We start from the raw sequence: 17,995 nt of genomic DNA, 5'->3' as shown, positions 1-17,995 counted from the left end.
GAAGTAAGGATCTGATGTAGTATCATGGCTAGCAGACAAAGGTGTGTAAGTCCTCCACTGGAATCTCCCTTTCGCCTTGACCTTGCCATAACTACAGTATGGGGAATAATAAACGTCGTCTGCATTAAAAGGCTGCTGAAAGGATCACATCATTCAGAGATACAGACATTCGCAAATGTCGTTACAAATGCTACATATTAAGCAGTCCTCATCATACCAAAGGAAATGAAATTGTTCCAAATGAAATTCTGTCTGGACCGGTCTTGTGATACAAAGCAGCAACTTAACAAAAAATGCATCAAGGCACACATAATAATCTACATGAAGGAAACCCTTCTATGCAGGAAATAAAACCCACAAAGATTTATCAGACCATTCTAGAATGTAAATACTGTTTGGAAACTGAAACTCTTTCCCTTCGCCCTTTTGTTCATCTGCACTAGAAAGTAGAAATATGTATTCTGAGTGCATAATATGGAGTGTGATGCTGTCTGAGAGATTCCCACATCGTCCACCCACTCATTTTCTCACCAAGGGGCAGCGAAAGATGGAAATAACTCTCACTCCCACATACACAATATACGTGCGCTCCTGGGCAATTTATTTATGAGTAATAATATTTTATATGTAAAAAAAACTTGTGGGAAATGGAACAGGCAAACCCAATCCACACCCAGGTAAACTGAAGCCCATGTGGTTTATAGACCAATAATTCTACTGGAGCCCAATAAAAGTGAATCAACATACGCAAAAAGACACTTCAACTTAAGGGAGCTGTGGAAAGATACAGGTACATTTGGGGAAGAAATATGAGATCAGAATTAGTTTCTGAGTTAGAGAGAGATTCTGTGTCCAGGCAATCCAAATTCTGTCCCAGGAAAAGCAGGATTTTTTTACCTGTATAAAAGGATGAAAATTGAGCAAATTTGCATAGTTTTCCCCAGCAATTTCTGTTCTGCTGCTGCTCATAGGTGGTACACTAAGGAACCCACAGCTTCTTTTTAACCAATGAAAATCTTACTTGGTCACCTATTCGGCTTCAGCAACTGCTCCCCCAAGCCTGGCATCAGCATCCAGCTTGGTGGGATACAAAGGGCACCACCTACCACAGCTGATGACAGCTGCCCTTTAAAAAACAAATGTTTACATATCTTTTTTTATAGACTGAGACTGTGAAAAGAATTGCTGAGCCATGCAGCTGTAGCTTTCACAGTTTCCATTACCTGTGGGCCCTACCCCAAATGTGTGCTTCATTGTGGATAATGAAGATGGTGGCAGCTGCCTCACCTGGTACTTCCTCAGTCCAGGCGGTAAAGAGAAGTGCCAGGTCGTTGGAGCTGCACTGGTTTCTGTGTTTGTTCCTTTCCCTCTATTGCCCATTGCTGCCCATCCCCTATGCCCTCTGGGCTAACCAGGGAAGCACTAGGGGGTCCAATGACAGATTGCTGAGGGCCTACTCAAATCTGGTACTCAAATCTGGTAGGGTGGTCACTCACACATCACCCAAAAAAGCGAAAATGCAGCACCAAAAAGAAGATAAGGGAGGTTGGCATAACATTTGCGCATGCTGGTTTATATGTGCAAATGATAGGTGGAATTAAGTAGGTATACACGCAGAGAACTAGGTGCACAACTGGACTTTTTCCTCCTTTCTGCTCCCCTAAACCTGTTCTGGGGGTTACTCCAACCTTACAAAGCAAGTTCAGAGCATGCAGGGGGGAGGAGAGGGAAGCCTTGTCACACAAGTGGACCCTGCTCCATGCTTGCAACAACCTAGTTGAATCCTGCCCTTAGAAATCATTAAAAAGGTAAAGGTAAAGGACCCCTGACAGTTAAGTCCAGTCACAGACAACTCTGGGGTTGTGGCGCTCATCTCGCTTTACAGGCTGAGGGAGCTGGCATTTGTCCGCAGACAGTTTTTCTGGGTCATGTGGCCAGCATGATTAAGCCACTTCTGGTGCAACGGAACATCGAAACCAGAGCAGCACATGGAAACGCTGTCTACCTTTCCGCTGGAGTGGTACCTATTTATCTACTTGCACTGGTGTGCTTTCGAACTGCTAGGTTGGCAGGAGCTGGGACCGAGCAACAGGAGCTCACCCCGTCACGGAGATTTGAACCACCAACCTTCTGATCAGCAAGTCCAAGAGATTCAGTGGTTTAGACCACAGCGCCACCCGCATCCCATTATAAATCATTACAATAATTTAAATAGAAATACAATACTGTGAATTTGGTGTCCTGTGCACTCGGGTCTGATCTCCAGACGGTAACTGTTGGTGGACAGCTTCAGGTATGGTTTCCATATGTCTGGGGAAAACTGGACATGTTCTCTTCTGGGGGGCCAACATGCCCATCCAGGAGGATTTTTACATTTAAAAGGAAATGCCTGGGTTTGTCAAGCTTGTCAAGCTTGGGCTACACGCTGTGACTGCTGCCAGTCCAAGCTGGGGAAAGAGGCTTGTATGCCAGCTTCACCATTTCCTTCATTTGGTGCAGGTATTTTATATCCAGTATAAACAGGATACCATTTTCTGTACCTACCTACCTACCTACACACACACAAATCTTCGTACAAAGATTACCATAATAAAGGACAAAAGTGGTAAGGACCTAACAGAAGCAGAAGACATCAAGAAGAGGTGGCAAGAATACACAGAGGAATTATACCAGAAAGATATGGATGTCTCGTACACCCCAGGTAGTGTGGTTGCTGACCTTGAGCCAGACATCCTGGAGAGTGAAGTCAAATGGGCCTTAGAAAGCACTGCTAATAACAAGGCCAGTGGAAGTGATGGTATTCCAGCTGAACTATTTAAAAATCTAAAAGATGATGCTGTTAAGGTGCTACACTCAATATGCCAGCAAGTTTGGAAAACTCAGCAGTGGCCAGAGGGATTGGAGAAGATCAGTCTACATCCCAATCCCAAAGAAGGGCAGTGCCAAAGAATGCTCCAACTACTGCACAATTGCACTCATTTCACACGCCAGCAAGGTTATGCTTAAAATTCTACAAGGCAGGCTTCAGCAGTATGTGGACCGAGAACTCCCAGAAGTGCAAGCTGGATTTCGAAGGGGCAGAGAAACCAGAGACCAAATTGCAAACATGCGCTGGATTATGGAGAAAGACATCTACTTCTGCTTCATTGACTATGCAAAAGCCTTTGACTGTGTCGACCACTGGAAGGACAGATCGTGAAGCTGAGGCTTTGGCCACCTCATGAGAAGAGAAGACTCCCTGGAAAAGACCCTGATGTTGGGAAAGATGGAGGGCACAAGGAGAAGGGGACGACAGAGGACGAGATGGTTGGATAGTGTTGTCGAAGCTACCAGCATGAGTCTGACCAAACTGTGGGAGGCAGTGGAAGACAGGAGTGCCTGGCGTGCTCTGGTCCATGGGGTCACGAAGAGTCGGACACAACTAAACGACTAAACGACTAAACAACTAAACAACTAAACAACAACAACACACACACAGCAAAGGCTCCTGTTTCCGAAAAGGACAGGGGGCATCTGATCTCTCCACTACTTTTAATTGTTCTCCAAGACCTGAAGGAGAGGAAAAAGGGGAAATAGGACATTCCGGAATCAGAAAGTGGGATGGCATTAACACCCCTAACTTCTTCCATAGCCACAGCACCCTTGAACTTAACGAGACTCCAACCATTGATCTCAAACTTTGTTCTCTGAGCTTCTCTCCAGCCTGCTGTTTGCTATCTCCACTGCATAATGCTCACCATACTTTTCTGTGTATAAGACTATGTTTTTTTCTTTAAAAATCATGCTAAGAAGTGGGGGTCATCTTATACATGGGTAGTACATAGGATGGACATTTGATTGGTTGCTGCCAAGGCTGTCAGTGGCTATTGCGCGTGTTATTGGTTGCTGTGTCAATGGGTGGTGTTGATTGGCTGACACTCTGGCAGTTGGGTGGGTGATTGGCCGGCGATGGGACAGACAGGAGGCGGATTTAGCAACACGTGCGGGAGCGATTTTCGGCAATCCTCCCCCCCCCCCCACAAAAAAGCTCAACAACTCTGTGCCATCTCCCCGTTTTCTTAAATTTGAGTCCCCCAAAATAGGGGTCATCTTATACATGGCGGCGTCTTATAGATGGAAAAGTACGGTAACTTCAATCCTAAATTACCCTAAAATACTGGCATTGTCTTTTAAACTAACTGTCAGTAGATGGAGGGAGACCACTCATTTGCAAATGAAAATTTCCCTTGATCCATTATGTTGTCTTAATGGTTCATCCCCAGGCCATCACCTCAAAAGGAAATTAGCTTTTAACACTTCTTGATTACCTAGGATTAAAGGGTTGTCTGACACACAGCCTAATATACACGGATCTTGATTAGATTCTAACTCATGGGAATCTGACACACCGTTTTAACACATGAGCCTTAACACGAAGCCTGATCCAGAATTTAAGGTGCCTTGTACCCACCAACTCATAACAATACATTGAAGGTGCCTGCTTGATTTCATTGGGTGGGGAAATGTGCTTTTTAATCTTTCTGGACAAAAGCTGAACATCTGAGAAAGGGACCTGGCATTTGAGGCTGAGTCAGAGCCTTGCTCCACCTTGCCCAGTCTTGCGCATTCTGCTTAGCAGTGGCTCAAATACCTGAAATCCTTTCATGAGAAGAAGCGCAAAGGATCTGTGGTGAAGGGCCCTTCTGTGACTGGGGCCTCACAAATCCTGGCTGACCTGCACCATATTTGTGGCCTTCATTCGGTGTTCAAAAATCAGAATGGGTTGCGCTAAACAGTTAATCTGAAATGTAAAGAACGAATCAAGGTTCTTTCTGTGGCTTGTGAAAGCAAGCAAGTGTGCGATTTAAGGGTTATTACCATTTTAATCTTGCAAGCCTTTGAAATAGTAAAGGACATTAGCATCTCTGCATCCACATTCTCCCATCGTGCTATATTACGCAAAGATTTAGGGCTCCTGCTTTCTTGCTTGCTTTTATGGTTGCTGTGTGGCAAAATGCTGTGAATAAAATGAGCATAGAAGCATTTTCTCCCCCTTCTTGTTAAAAACAAACAACCCTGCAGTCTTAGCAAAAGGGAGAGGAACTTCATGAATAATTCAGCTGCTCATGTTTACGCAAAACTTTAAGAAATGCGAATCAGAACTCAGAATGTAGCCCAACGTTTCCAAGATTGCTCCCACCTACACATTCTGCGCAGAAAGAAGCCTGTAGGTCAAAAACTGCAGGCAGCCCATAGGGAGACGAGCAATGCAAACCTGCGTTTTTCTTTCTGACTGCTAGCCTGGAAACTTAGAAGGTGAACTTAGAATGAGACTGGAATCAAATGTGGAATTCTGATTAAAGGTTTTCAGCAGGGTTGGCATTTGACCTATCAAAGAAGGGGGAATCCATAATGCAAAACTCATGCTTGGTCGGTTGTCCAGTGAATAATAGCTTGGTGTTTAAAGCTTAACCAGATTAATATAGTAACCAAGAAAACAATTATGTGTAACTTGTGAACCTGTTTTGGCTTCAGAAAAAAGATTCAGAATGTACTTCCCCTTGCAAATTAATTTGGCTCCCTCTGAAGCTGCACCATAATTCAAACAAGATTTGGAACTGTCAGAGGCAGGCCATTTAAATGTGATCAAGTTTGATCCAAAGGATGGCATTATTCATATCTCTGTAAATCCTACCAGGTGGTTGGCAGAATAAATTTACTTTTTGGCAATGCATAATTATGGGGTTGGGTAGAGTTTGGATTGAAATGCTTGCCAATTATCAGCTATTATCAACTGAACTTCTTTTCTTTGAACACCATCCAATATGGACAAATGCACCATATATTCCAGAATTCCATGTATCTAGAGTGGCCTGCCTTGTTCCCCAGACCTGCTAGAGTCAAGGTTACTGGTGTGTTCATCACCTGCTTCGCAACTCATGTTCTGCCCTTTCCAAGTGCTGTAGCAACAGGCATTTCTCAACAGGAACAAGGATGTCGGGTTCAGAAGGAAACAGTGCAGGCACTAGCAGTTCTAGCGGCACAAGTCAATGGAGTCCCACCAAGCCCATTAAATGTGCAGCAGGGAGGAAGGGGCCTCTCAAGTGATGTGGCACAGGGCTGTGGAAAAGTCCTGGGGGGAACTCAAGCCTATTGCCAAAACTGAGATGCCAACCCTTTGACCAGCTACCATAGCTATGCAATGGAATGTTTTTTTTTAAGTGTGCATTTACTTGCTTAGAGTAGATAATAAGATGATAGAAAACTACAACAAAACACAGTACCGTTCAACTGAATTATAGCACAATTTTAACAACCTTAAACCAAATGCATGATATCCAAAAAATAGGATGATTAAATAACATTGTTGACAAATAATTGACTGATTGACCAATTAATCAATAGTATAGGTCTTTTGAGTGTTCAAAGAGTTCGTACATACTGTACATAATACTTAATCCTTGCAACAACCCTGTAAAGTAGGTTATCATTATTACCCCATAGGTAGGGTCAGGTAAAGGGTAAAGGGGACCCCTGACCATTAGGTCCAGTCGTGGCCGACTCTGGGGTTGCGGCGCTCATCTCGCTTTATTGGCCGAGGGAGCCAGCGTACAGCTTCCAGGTCATGTGGCCAGCATGACTAAGCCGCTTCTGGCGAACCAGAGCAGCGCACGGAAATGCCGTTTACCTTCCCGCTGGAGCGGTACCTATTTATCTACTTGCACTTTGACGTGCTTTCGAACTGATAGGTTGGCAGGAGAGGCAGGGTCAGACCAACCCTCAAACAAGGTGAGGCAACTGCGTCAAGTGGCAGGATCCACAGGGGCAGCAGATCTGGTCTCCAAATAATGCCTTGCCCGCTGCTGCTGCCATGTGTTGCTTGGAGGCCAGTTCTGCCACCTACTTATCTGTTCCTCACCCCCTGGCACCTCTACAACAACCTCTTGGCGAATAGGAGGCACTGCTGTCATGGGCGTAGCCAGGGGGGCAGCTACCCTCCCCCAAAATCAAGCAAATGAACAAAAATACCTAACTAAAAGTAGAAATTGTTGACAGATTTTGACAGATTTTGAGCACCTGGGGTCAAAAGTCACTAATCAAAAACAACGGTTTTCGAGACATTTCATTCTGAATCTGCTAGCCAGAGCCCGGATTCATTGAAAAAAATCTAATAACCTTAAAATAGTCTTAATTTGGGTGTGGGTGTGTCAATGGTTAAAGTTTGCGCTCACTGATTAAAATTGGTCCACGCTGAATAATTGCTTAAAGTTTTAATCTGGCGATTAAAGTTTGCAAATCCATTGCTGTTTCTTTGTCTTGCTTGAGGGAGTAGGGTTACATTCTATGAGGACTGTGGAAGGGTTAATACTAAAAATCAGCTCCCAGATGTTGCTAAGCAACCGTGAACTGCCCTCTGGATCACTTACCAGCCAATGGCGATTTGTTCCGCTGATGTCATTTTGCTACCTTAATATCTATGCAGAAGAACTGTGTGGGTGGAGTTCTGTGAAAATCTACCTGAACTGCTTTTAATTAGTATCATCTAATAAAATTAATTCCTTTTCCTCCTCCAATTTAGCTCCAAAGCTTAATAACTTCGATGGAAGACTTAACAAAGCAAACTGTTGATAGTCATTCAAAATTATTTGTCCCTCCACAATATTTGGATGCTGCACTCAGATTGAACAGTTAAAATATATATATATATATATATATATATATATATATATATATATGCACATAAGATTTATATCCAGACTGTCTTCTGGAACAAGAATCCTTTGGGAATAAATACCCATTTCAGCCTGGAAACATTATAGTTATAATAATGGCTGACAGCCTTATTCCCATGAAACTCTCACAGGGTTAAGGATCTTTACAAGTAAAGTTGATTCTGGTGAAACAGCATTAACTTGGAGCATAACGTCATTTATCTGAAAGCCTCAGGGAAAGGCGTAATGTTTTTGAAAAAGGTTCCTTTTCACACAGGGATACATGGAGCAGCTTGAATTACCGCGTGAAGGGCTGAATCTATTTTTTGTAGGGTTCAGGTTTTTCTGCAAACATTTGGGATGGAGAGAGGGAGATGCTCATGGAGGGGAGAAATCCCCCATTTTTTCATACCATTTTTGGTTCCTCTACACAGCAATTGTTCCCATCTGTAAATGTCCCTTTGCCACATACCTCACACCCCCGGTTGTTGTTTAATTGAATGGACCTCTTCTCAGCCAGGCAGGGATCACGAAGTGAACATGAAGGTATCAATAAGCTATATAGTCAATCAAACTCACCTAGTTTATTTATTTATTTATTTATTTATTTGGCTTTTATACGGATCTTACCAGACGATTTCAGAGGAGTGCTCAACACTGGCATACAGAAAAACCACCTGGAACCAATAGTTGCTCTAGCCATGCAAAAATTAAACATCAAACACTCACACACGTACATATAAATGCCTATCATTTTAGAATGTAATAATTAATACATCAAAAGAATCAGAGGCTAGAAATGTTCTAAAGGTGCGCGTTCTCACTTTAATATTCTCTTTCTTAGCTTTTCAGGTGTAAAAGGAAATGAAGAATGGCAACTTTGCACCTGTCCTTTGACCTGACGTGAATCACTGCTTAGATTTTCAGCAGACAATGGGACAATACGACAATCTTGAACATGGCTTGATGATGCACATAAGAGACAGGTATTTGCCCTCTGCATAATGTACCATTTCATTTGCATATACTGCTTTTTTTACATAGGTAGATAAATGCAATGTAATGTGGTATATCGTGTTTGGGAAACAACAAGTATCAATGTCCTTCTGCAAACCTCTGCCTAAAAAACCAAAGAATCACAGAATTGTAGAGTTGGAAGGCACACCAAAGGTCATCTATTCCAACCCCCTGCAATGCAGGAATCTCAACTATAGCATCTGTGACAGATGGCCATCCAACCTCTGCTTAAAAACCTCCAAGGAAGGAGAGTCCACCACCTTCCGAGGGAGACTGTTCACTGTCAAACAGCTCTTACCGCCAGAAAGTTCTTCCTGATGTTTAGTTGGAATCTCTTTTATTGTAGCTTGAATAATAATAATAATAATAATAATAATAATAATATCTGCCTGGGTTTCCCAAGCCACTCTGGGCGGCTTCCAGTATATCTAAAATGTCAAACATTAAAAACTACCCGATACAGGGCTGCCTTCAGATGTCTTCTAAAAGCCTTACCTTGTGTCTCATGCAAAGACACACTGTTCTGCCATCCCTGTTTTGGAAAGCTTTAAAAGACTGAAGGTTCATTCTTATACGAGCAAAAATAATAATAATCTATGATTATTCTGTATTATGTAATTATTGTCTCAAGGGTATCATTAGATGACTAATGGAAGGTTTTGATCACTTGTTTTATACTGTATCAATAGAAATAGTGAAAATTGCTATTTCTCCTCAAAATATTGTAAAACTGGTTGTCAATCCTAGGGTGTGATAGTCCACAAACCTTGTACTGTTTCCCCAGGTGCTGGATTGCCCATTCTCTAAGATTTGATTACATGAATGGAACTTTGTTCTTTCCCAGTTTACACATCCTTGTAGCTCAGACATGTCCAACAGGTAGATCATGATCTACTGGTAGATCTTGGGGTGTTCCTGGGAGATTCTAGTAGAACTCTGGCCCCTCAGTGATCTTCTTTCATAGAAAGAAAAAGCTCAAAAACTTTAGCTTCCTAAAAAAAGCTCAAAAACTTAGGCTATCCAAAAAAGTTGGTCCATCCAACGACAATGGGTAGATCACTGCCAGCCTTTTTATACTGTGAGTAGATCGCAGTCTATAGGGAGTTGGACATCCCTGTTGTAGCTTATCCAAATATCTAATCCCAGTCTTGCCGGGAGCTTTCTGGTCCAAGGAAAGCCCTCCATACAGACACAGGATTCTCCTCGGCTCCATTGGGCCGGAATCTGTGAATGTCTCCTGAGCCAGATGGTTAAGTATAGACTTGTTCATTTCCTGCTTTCTAAAAGGGCATTTGGAGCTGATGGCTTGTGCTGAGACTCAAAGCAACAACCCCTTGTTCTTTACAGGAGTTATTTTACAACCCTCTCTTTTAAAACCAATGACCTATTACTGGAGGAGATGGGGCTATTAGCCATGAGAAGCTCACTATGACCTCCATATTCAGAGAAGGAATGTGCCTGAGTTCCAAATGCTGGAATTAAACCACAGATAACTTTCCCAGGACCAACCAATTGGATACTAGGGCTGGGCAATATATCGATATATCGTCCAAAACTGGTTTGAAGCCCATATCATGGTCTTGGTTTCATAATTTTTGACCTGGCAATATAGCACAAATTATGATGTTTGTGAGGCCTGAGTGATGCCTGGCTTTTAACATTGTGATATATCACCAGGTAAACACCGTGATATACTGATATATCACGATGTCTGAAATAAGGATGTAACTATGTAGAGGTGAACAGGGCAATGTCCTGGTGTGACTTAGGGGGTCTAAAATGTATACATTTTTACTTACCTTCACATATTGCTACAACTGTTGTTTTATAGTTCAGGGCAACGGAGCAGAAGGAATCCTGAGAGAAACGATGACTGGCTTCACAGTTTTTCCCACATCGCGAGTTTTTACATAGAACACACGCACACATCATGATTCACGATATATCACAGAAAATATAGCATTTGGAAGAGAGGGGTGCGCTGAATCCTTCCCTCTGAGATGCTAGTTTTCCATCCACATGGTGTGCGTTTTGATTTCAGGAGAATAATCCAAATGTCAAAGACAGGAGAAGCTGTACCACTTCATTCTACTGCTTGTAGATAGTGTTTTTTGGTTGTAAGACAAGTGTCTTTTTTTTTGACAGAAACTCCAGTGCTGTTCTGTTGTTTTAATGCTTTCAGAGCAACAGCTATTACAGGATCCCTTCTACACTCTGCTGAGTCATTGTTTTAATACATATTCTGATATGAAAGTTCAGACACCTATTGAATCACAAACGCCAGTTTTTGCAACAGTTATGTGTTTGCTTCCAATTTTCCATTCGGAAACAACTTCGGCTGACTTTTGTTCAGTTGTAAGCAAATTTCTGTGTTGCTTTTTTGCTCTTGCTTCATGCCTAGATTTTAAAGAATTTATTAAAAAGGAAAAGGAATAAAAAAGGATTAGACCAGTGGTAGCCAAACTTTTTTGCAAAATTGTCTCAAGTGACTCATTCCAGGGTGTGGAACGATGCCACTATATTGTATACTATGTGGATATGGTGATAAAGAAGTTATTGTACGGTGAGGGGAGATTCAAATATTCTATTGTAAATATGAGGGGGTGGAATTGGTAAAGGATTAATTGTGTGAAGTTCATATTGACAAGCTGGAAGGTGTGCAGAGGAAGCCAACCAAGATGATCAAGGGTCTGGAAACCATGCCTTATGAGGAATGGTTGAAGGAGCTGGGTATGTTTAGCCTGGAACAGAGGAGACAGAGAGGAGATAAGATAGCCACCTTCAAATATCTAAAGGGCTAGATAAATCATATTTCAATAATCAACTGAAGGATGTTTCATGACTAGATATTCCGTTTGACAGGCAGATATTCGAGAATCCAGAGGAAGAGGCATCAGTATTCAAGTCAAAGTCTCTACTACAATTCCAAAGCAATTTAAGCGATTCCTACCTGTTAATGAAAATATCTATCATTGTTTTGAATGCCAAAAAGCACCTGTTCCAATCTGCAAGTGCAGTGGGAGAACAGTATACCCTGCTGTTGGAAGGCCATCTGTCACGAATGCTTTAGCTGAGAGTCCTGAATTGCAGGGGTTGGACTAAATGACCCTTGGGGTCCCTTCCAACTCTACAATTCTATGATCCTATGATTCTGTGCTGAGAAGACAATACTTAGCAGCAGATTAAGGGCTGTTGGCATCTCCTTTGCTCTATGCTCTATCATGCCACATCACTTAAATATTTCCAGGCCAAATTAATTAGAATTTGTTGCATAGCATACCTAACATGGTTTGAATCTGTCACAAGCAACAGATTCTTTCCCTTTATTTCATCAGTAGCCCTGACTTTTTCTCCTTGCTCATTGCTGTGAATTTTGTCCAAGATTTTCTAAGTGCAGTCCTTGTTTAGCACTCAGTGTTTTAAACCGCAGTAGTGTGCTCATTAATTAACGAAACATGTAAAAGTACCCCAGCCTTTCAGCTGTGCTCAGACATGAACTAAGCCAACAGCAAAATTAACAAATAATAGGGATGCACAAAGCCTGTCCCTTTATTTTTATACTGTTTTCTGCTTTTCTGACTCATTGTCTTGGATAGCATTGCTTTCAGAAACCACACAGCTGTAAATACAATGTACTTCAGCATGTGCATTTAATGTGCGTGCTGCCAATTGCTTTCATTATGAGACACATTTCCACTTTACAGACTGTCTTCAAATTGTTATTTTTGCTTTTGGTTTTGGTGGGCATAAATTGGGTGCCTACCAGAATGCAGAGAAGGCAGGAAGTACCTGTGGATATAAATAACTTTACAGTAAGGCTGGATCTAGACGCATTAAATAAGTGTTTTCAGTTTAAAGTGTTGTAAATTTAAACAAGGAAAACAGGTAGAGAAAAATGGGACTCCACATCTCTATCTGGTGGCACAATGTTATATTGCACATACAATGCATATAAATCACTTTTTCTTTACCAGTCTAGCTGAGTCCCAGGTCTGCAACTTACACAGGGTTTACATTCATTCCAGGGATCGTGCCTATTGTCCAAACTGCATATATTCAAAACACATTGAGTGCAATGGTGGGTGGCATTGCCCAAGTCGTTCCCTCTGGATGCCCGCCTCCCATATACAGTGTTAGGACTGAGGCACCAAGTTAGGAAAATGGATAACAGCACATGAAATCCTAGGTAGCACAAAAATTGTTGGCGTACCATCTCAGACAAAAGTCACTGGCGTAATTCCACAAATGAGCATTTGAAGCTGAAAGTGCCAACCAGTGCTGTCCTAATTTGACATCCTGTTAGAGCAAAGACTACATGATTTTTTAAACTCAAGTAAAGCTAAACACATATCTGTGTATGAAATGTTGGACAAGCTTTCCATTCTACTAATTCAGCCAAGACTGGAAAGACATTTCCTGTCTGTTATCCACACAGCAGATCTTGCCCATTGCTTGAACTTATGAGTCTTCAGAGCCTGCCGTAAATCACAATAGTTGCTGCCAAGAAAATCAATATGTGTTTTAGCAGCAGCTTTTTGAAATCTGTTTGTACTCTTGGCCATGGTGGAGCAACACAAGGAAGCAATACTTTGTGAGGAGGACCCCCTACTGCTCTGCAGAAGATGAAGTTAGCAAATAAACACTACTCCCCAGAGCATCACTTTTGAGTATCTCTTAAGGTTTTTTCTTTTCTTAACTTGGCTTGCCAAAAAGGCAGGGAAGCACACAGAAGGAAGAACTATGAGTTTCAGCTGCAGCACTTAAAACCAGCCAACCACATTTCCAAATGTAGGCCTGCAGATAAGTATCACACACGCTCTTACATAAATAGAATCTCGTGGAAATGATGCTAGCAAGCACCACTCTTCCAAGAGAATAATACTGCCCAAACAGCAACTAATTAAACAGTCTTTTCTTGCTTATTAATAGTAAATAAAATCAGAGAGCCCTTGTGGTGTGGTGGGGCAGAGTGGACTTGGAGAAGCTTGGCTAGCACCTACATTCGGCGGAGTCACGTAACTGATGAGGCCTGCAAAGAGAGTCCATTGTCGCTCTGTTCATGCGTTGTGTTGTCTGGGTAGAGTGTCCTCCTAAACAAGGGCAGCTGCTACCATAACGAAAGGAAGCAGTGGGGAGAGGCAGAATTCTGTGTTTGTTTCATTTCGGGAAGGGGTTCCACCAGTATTCAAATCAGGCAGCACAAAACTTCAGTTTGCAGTAAACTCTTATTTCAAATTGCATCCACTTACACTGGGGGATTAAGACTTCCTTACACAATAGATTTTCACAAAAACAGCAAACCCTTTTCTGTTCCACTGAATTTTTAGATGCACCCAAAAAGTATATTTGGGGGCCAAAACAAACAAGATAGGTAAGGGGGAAATACTAGACAGAAATGTCTAATATTTTTCTTGATTTTGGTGCTCCATGCCTAATTTATACAATTGGGCCAAATGGTCTAGATTTTATTAGCACTTAGAAAAGCCACATTACCTGCCATCCATATCAGTTGGAAATCTATTCACTGCAAATTGCTTAGGTAAGGAGAAATTCATATTCCACACACAAAATCCAACCTTCAAAACGAATTCTCCTTGAACTTCCTACACAAACAAACAATCCCCACCCACTTATCTATGCTGCTTCTGAATATTTCACTGGGTTTGGGGTGTTGCCTGTGACACAACATGCCTCCAGACTGTCTTGTGGAGACTTTGATTGAGGGATTCATGCTCCTAGCAGTATTTTAAGTTTGTGCAATTCAAGCATGACAAACACAATAAATACATGAATAAGAATTGTTGAGATTTGGAAAGTGAAGGGGAAATGCATTGAAAAGTGTGGGATAAACGAATGATTAATGGAAAGATGTGTAAACACCCTTCAAGCAAATCAAAAGGAATGTTCATTGTCGTATAAGTGCCCCACAAAAAAATGGAACAAATGTTCAATAAATACTGGCCATAGGCTAACCACTGTTTCAGCTTTATGCAAACAAATCAGGATGAATGCTCAATAAACAGGACATTTGGAGGAGCCCAGAGATAAACTGTTGCTACTGTCATTAAAAAAATAAGTTTTATTGGAAGCCATGCCAAGCCTTGAAGAAACAGTGTATCCATTTTTTAAATGACTAACTGAAATAAATATTCTGCACACATACAGGATTGGTTATGGAACCAAAACATCCAAATAAATCACCCTGTACTCTTTGGATACAAAAGTGATAGGTAAGGCAGTATAAATCAAAACAGAAAATTCTTTTTAATTTAAAATAATTTTTAATAAAAACAAGGTTACTTGACTTCCTGAACACATGGCACACAGTAAGTATCTTTTTCACAAATGTGGTATGTTTTTATTATTCAGTTGAATATTTCCGTGACTTCATTGCCCACATAATCATGCTGAAAGGATGTAAATCTTTACAGTCCAACCCACAAATTACACTGGAATACTTGGGGTTCGATCCGGTTTGGTGGCTTCTGGATGAACATCTTCCACTCCATCTGCTGCATCCATAATGAGCAGGCAGACGGAGAACAGAAGACCTTCCTCAAAGAAAGGAGTGGAGGTGCTCTTCCCTTGTGCCTCTTTTTAGAACACCATTGAGCCACTGGCTCATCTTTACAGGCCAGTTGATCTTTAAAATGAGGAGGCAGCTGGACCAACTCTCTCGCCTTTGCTTTCTTAAGATATACATATCCACTCTTTGGCTATTCTTTATCTTTAAAGTTCGGCTTGATACCAGCGAAACCTATGTGCAACCACATGTGTTTGTGGGTAGTGCTGTTGCATCAAAGGGGATGAGAGCCCAGTGAACCAGCTCTGTAGGTACACAAATTATGAGGCGAATCAGGGTGATTCTGAGAAGGTCCTCACCTTTCTGAGTTGGACCACACCATTAGAGAGGCATCTCAAGGCAGGTCAGGGACTCCCTAAGCCACTAGCAGCCAGTGAGTGTTAGGATATTTCCGTTCCACCTTAAAAGGGAGCAGGATGTTTGTCACAGCCTGCGTCTTTCCTGTTCACAGGATGTTTCATAAATCTTGAGTTCTGCTTGGCTCGACTCCCAGGCCAATTAGCCAGCCGGAGTTCAAAGAGACTTTGCCGCGGCAACGAAAAGCCTTGACTTTTCCACACATACCTCAGCAATCTGTCGCAGTCTTACTCTCCTGTAAGTGCCGTGAATCTGGGCCCGAAACGTGTTGTTGGGATACTGCCAGGGAGACAAAGTCCATCTCGGCCCCATGTCGTCTCCGGAGATGGACTTTGCCGAGATGGACTTTGTCTCCCTGGCAGTATCCCAACAGTGAGATGGCACTGGTGGAAGACCACTGCTCCAATCTGAAGCTCCCACCGCCATGCACTGCACCAGGGCAAGCTCCTTGCACCTCCTCTCTCCCTCTTGGCCAGGGACCCACTGTCTTGGGAAGCCAGGAGAGCAATGGTGGTCAAAGCCACACTACCTCAGAGCTTTTATTGACAATGAACTCCCAAATTTGGGATCCCCTCTGAACTGATGCCAAAGTTTTTCACTCATTTTGTGCCATTTGGTACCTCAAACCCCACATTTTGGGGTTTTTTAAATGATTTCTTAAATGATTTTATTTTATTTTATTTTATTTTTGCATTTTCAATTTTACAATATAAAAACAGAATAAAAAATAAATAAATATAAAATCCCCTTTGACTTTCCTCCCCCACCCCCTTCCTTTGTGGATCTTCATCTAATGATTTTCCCCTCTGCATTTCTTCTGTAGCTTAATTTTTTTAATATATAAATCCTTTATCACTCCATAGTTCAAATTTTTGCTACACGTTCTATGTCAATGCTACCAATGTGTGTGTTTACAGTGATTTTTAAAATAAATTATAAACTTTCTCCATTCGTTATTAAAGTCGGTCTCTTCCTGGTTTCTAATTCTTCCTGTAAGTTTTGACATCCCTGCATAGTTCATCAGTTTTATCGGCCACTCTTCCTTGGTCAGAGTTGTGCCATCTTTCCATCTCTCAGCTAACAGCATCCGTGCAGCCGTGGTTGCATATGTGAATAATTTCGTCTGGTCCTTCGGGATCTCTGGACCTAAAATACCTAAAAGAAAAGCTCCTGGTTTCAGCATTTTTTCCCAATTCATTATATTTCATTGTACCTCAAACCCCACGTTTTATACCACTCCCCAAACTGAGTAATTGATACATCAAACTGGTGTTTGTAGTTAACACCCAAATATCAAACATTGTCTTATTCACTCCAAACTGCTGCCAAACTTTTGCAATAATTTTGCATGGTTTTGTACCACAAACCCTGTGTTTTGTACTGCCCCCCCCCTCAAACTGAGTAACTGATACTCAAACCTGTAAGAAAAATACTTCATTAAGGAAATTCTGCCCCCTACCCAGGATGCTTCCCTAGTGGTGAATTAGGAAGCCACAGTATTGTATCCAAGTTTTAATTTCTCATGAATGCACAAGGGATTTTTATAAGTCACTGCCATAAGCAGTTAAAAGGATTTGGTTTACGTGAAGCCCTAACACAAGAATAAATCTGTCCGGCTGAAAAACATTGTGGGAAAGAGATCTGTTTACATCAGGGTTGTTGTTTTTTGTCATTTGTTTTTGGTCTACTTTGTGCTGATGGGATCCATGGAGACTGAATAAACATAAGCAACTGCAGAACTTGCTTCAAACTCTGGGTTCAAAAACCGCTTGACCCAGCTTTGGGAAGTTTATTGCTCTACAGTGGAGAAATCCCTTGGTGACACAAGATTTTCTTACTCAGCATGTTTCTTCTACAAAAAGCACTATCCTCTTATTATCATTTAGGAATCAACTGCAAGGAATCCTTTCAATTAAATTTTGAAGGGGAAAGAAACACTAGTCTTTATTATCATGCAGTCACCTACAGAAGAAAACATCGTGGCATGGATTAGTATTTTGGCTTTGCGTAACCTCTCTCTTCCTGCCCTGCCTCTTTCTACATACCCCCAACCCTCCTCCATAAAAGGGATTAATGTGAAGCCCCAACCAAGAGATTATTTGAATGAATTACACATCAGATTAAGGGAAATCTTGTTTATTTATAGCAGCATCAAAATAAAACCTTCACTGATTAAAGACGGAAAGTCCATTCCTCTTCCCTGAAAATAAAGAATCAAATTCTTGGTTTCGCATGAGACGAGCTCCACACAGCTGCAACTGAAGGACTTCACGAGGCTTCATCATGCCATGTTTGCTCTCAACCCCCATCCTGAATCAGTGGACTGACATGTCTCTCAGTCTCCCTA

General features: G+C 41.8%; 1 protein-coding gene across 1 annotated transcript in view; it reads left to right on the top strand.

The window, feature by feature from the left end:
* Positions 1-17,995, top strand: part of SHISAL1 (shisa like 1) — a gene marked incomplete at its 3' end in the record, with an annotated part of 180,892 nt that overhangs the window by 73,710 nt on the left and 89,187 nt on the right. The window contains exon 2 of the mRNA XM_081005753.1: positions 8,536-8,677. The remainder of the gene's footprint in view (positions 1-8,535; positions 8,678-17,995) is intronic.

The sequence above is a fragment of the Podarcis pityusensis genome (assembly GCF_964106645.2).
Source record: "Podarcis pityusensis genome assembly, chromosome: 5".
In the NCBI taxonomy this organism is placed as follows: Eukaryota; Metazoa; Chordata; class Lepidosauria; order Squamata; family Lacertidae; genus Podarcis; species Podarcis pityusensis.
The sequence above is the reverse complement of the archived record's forward strand: the minus strand, read 5'-3'. Positions and strand labels throughout refer to the sequence as shown.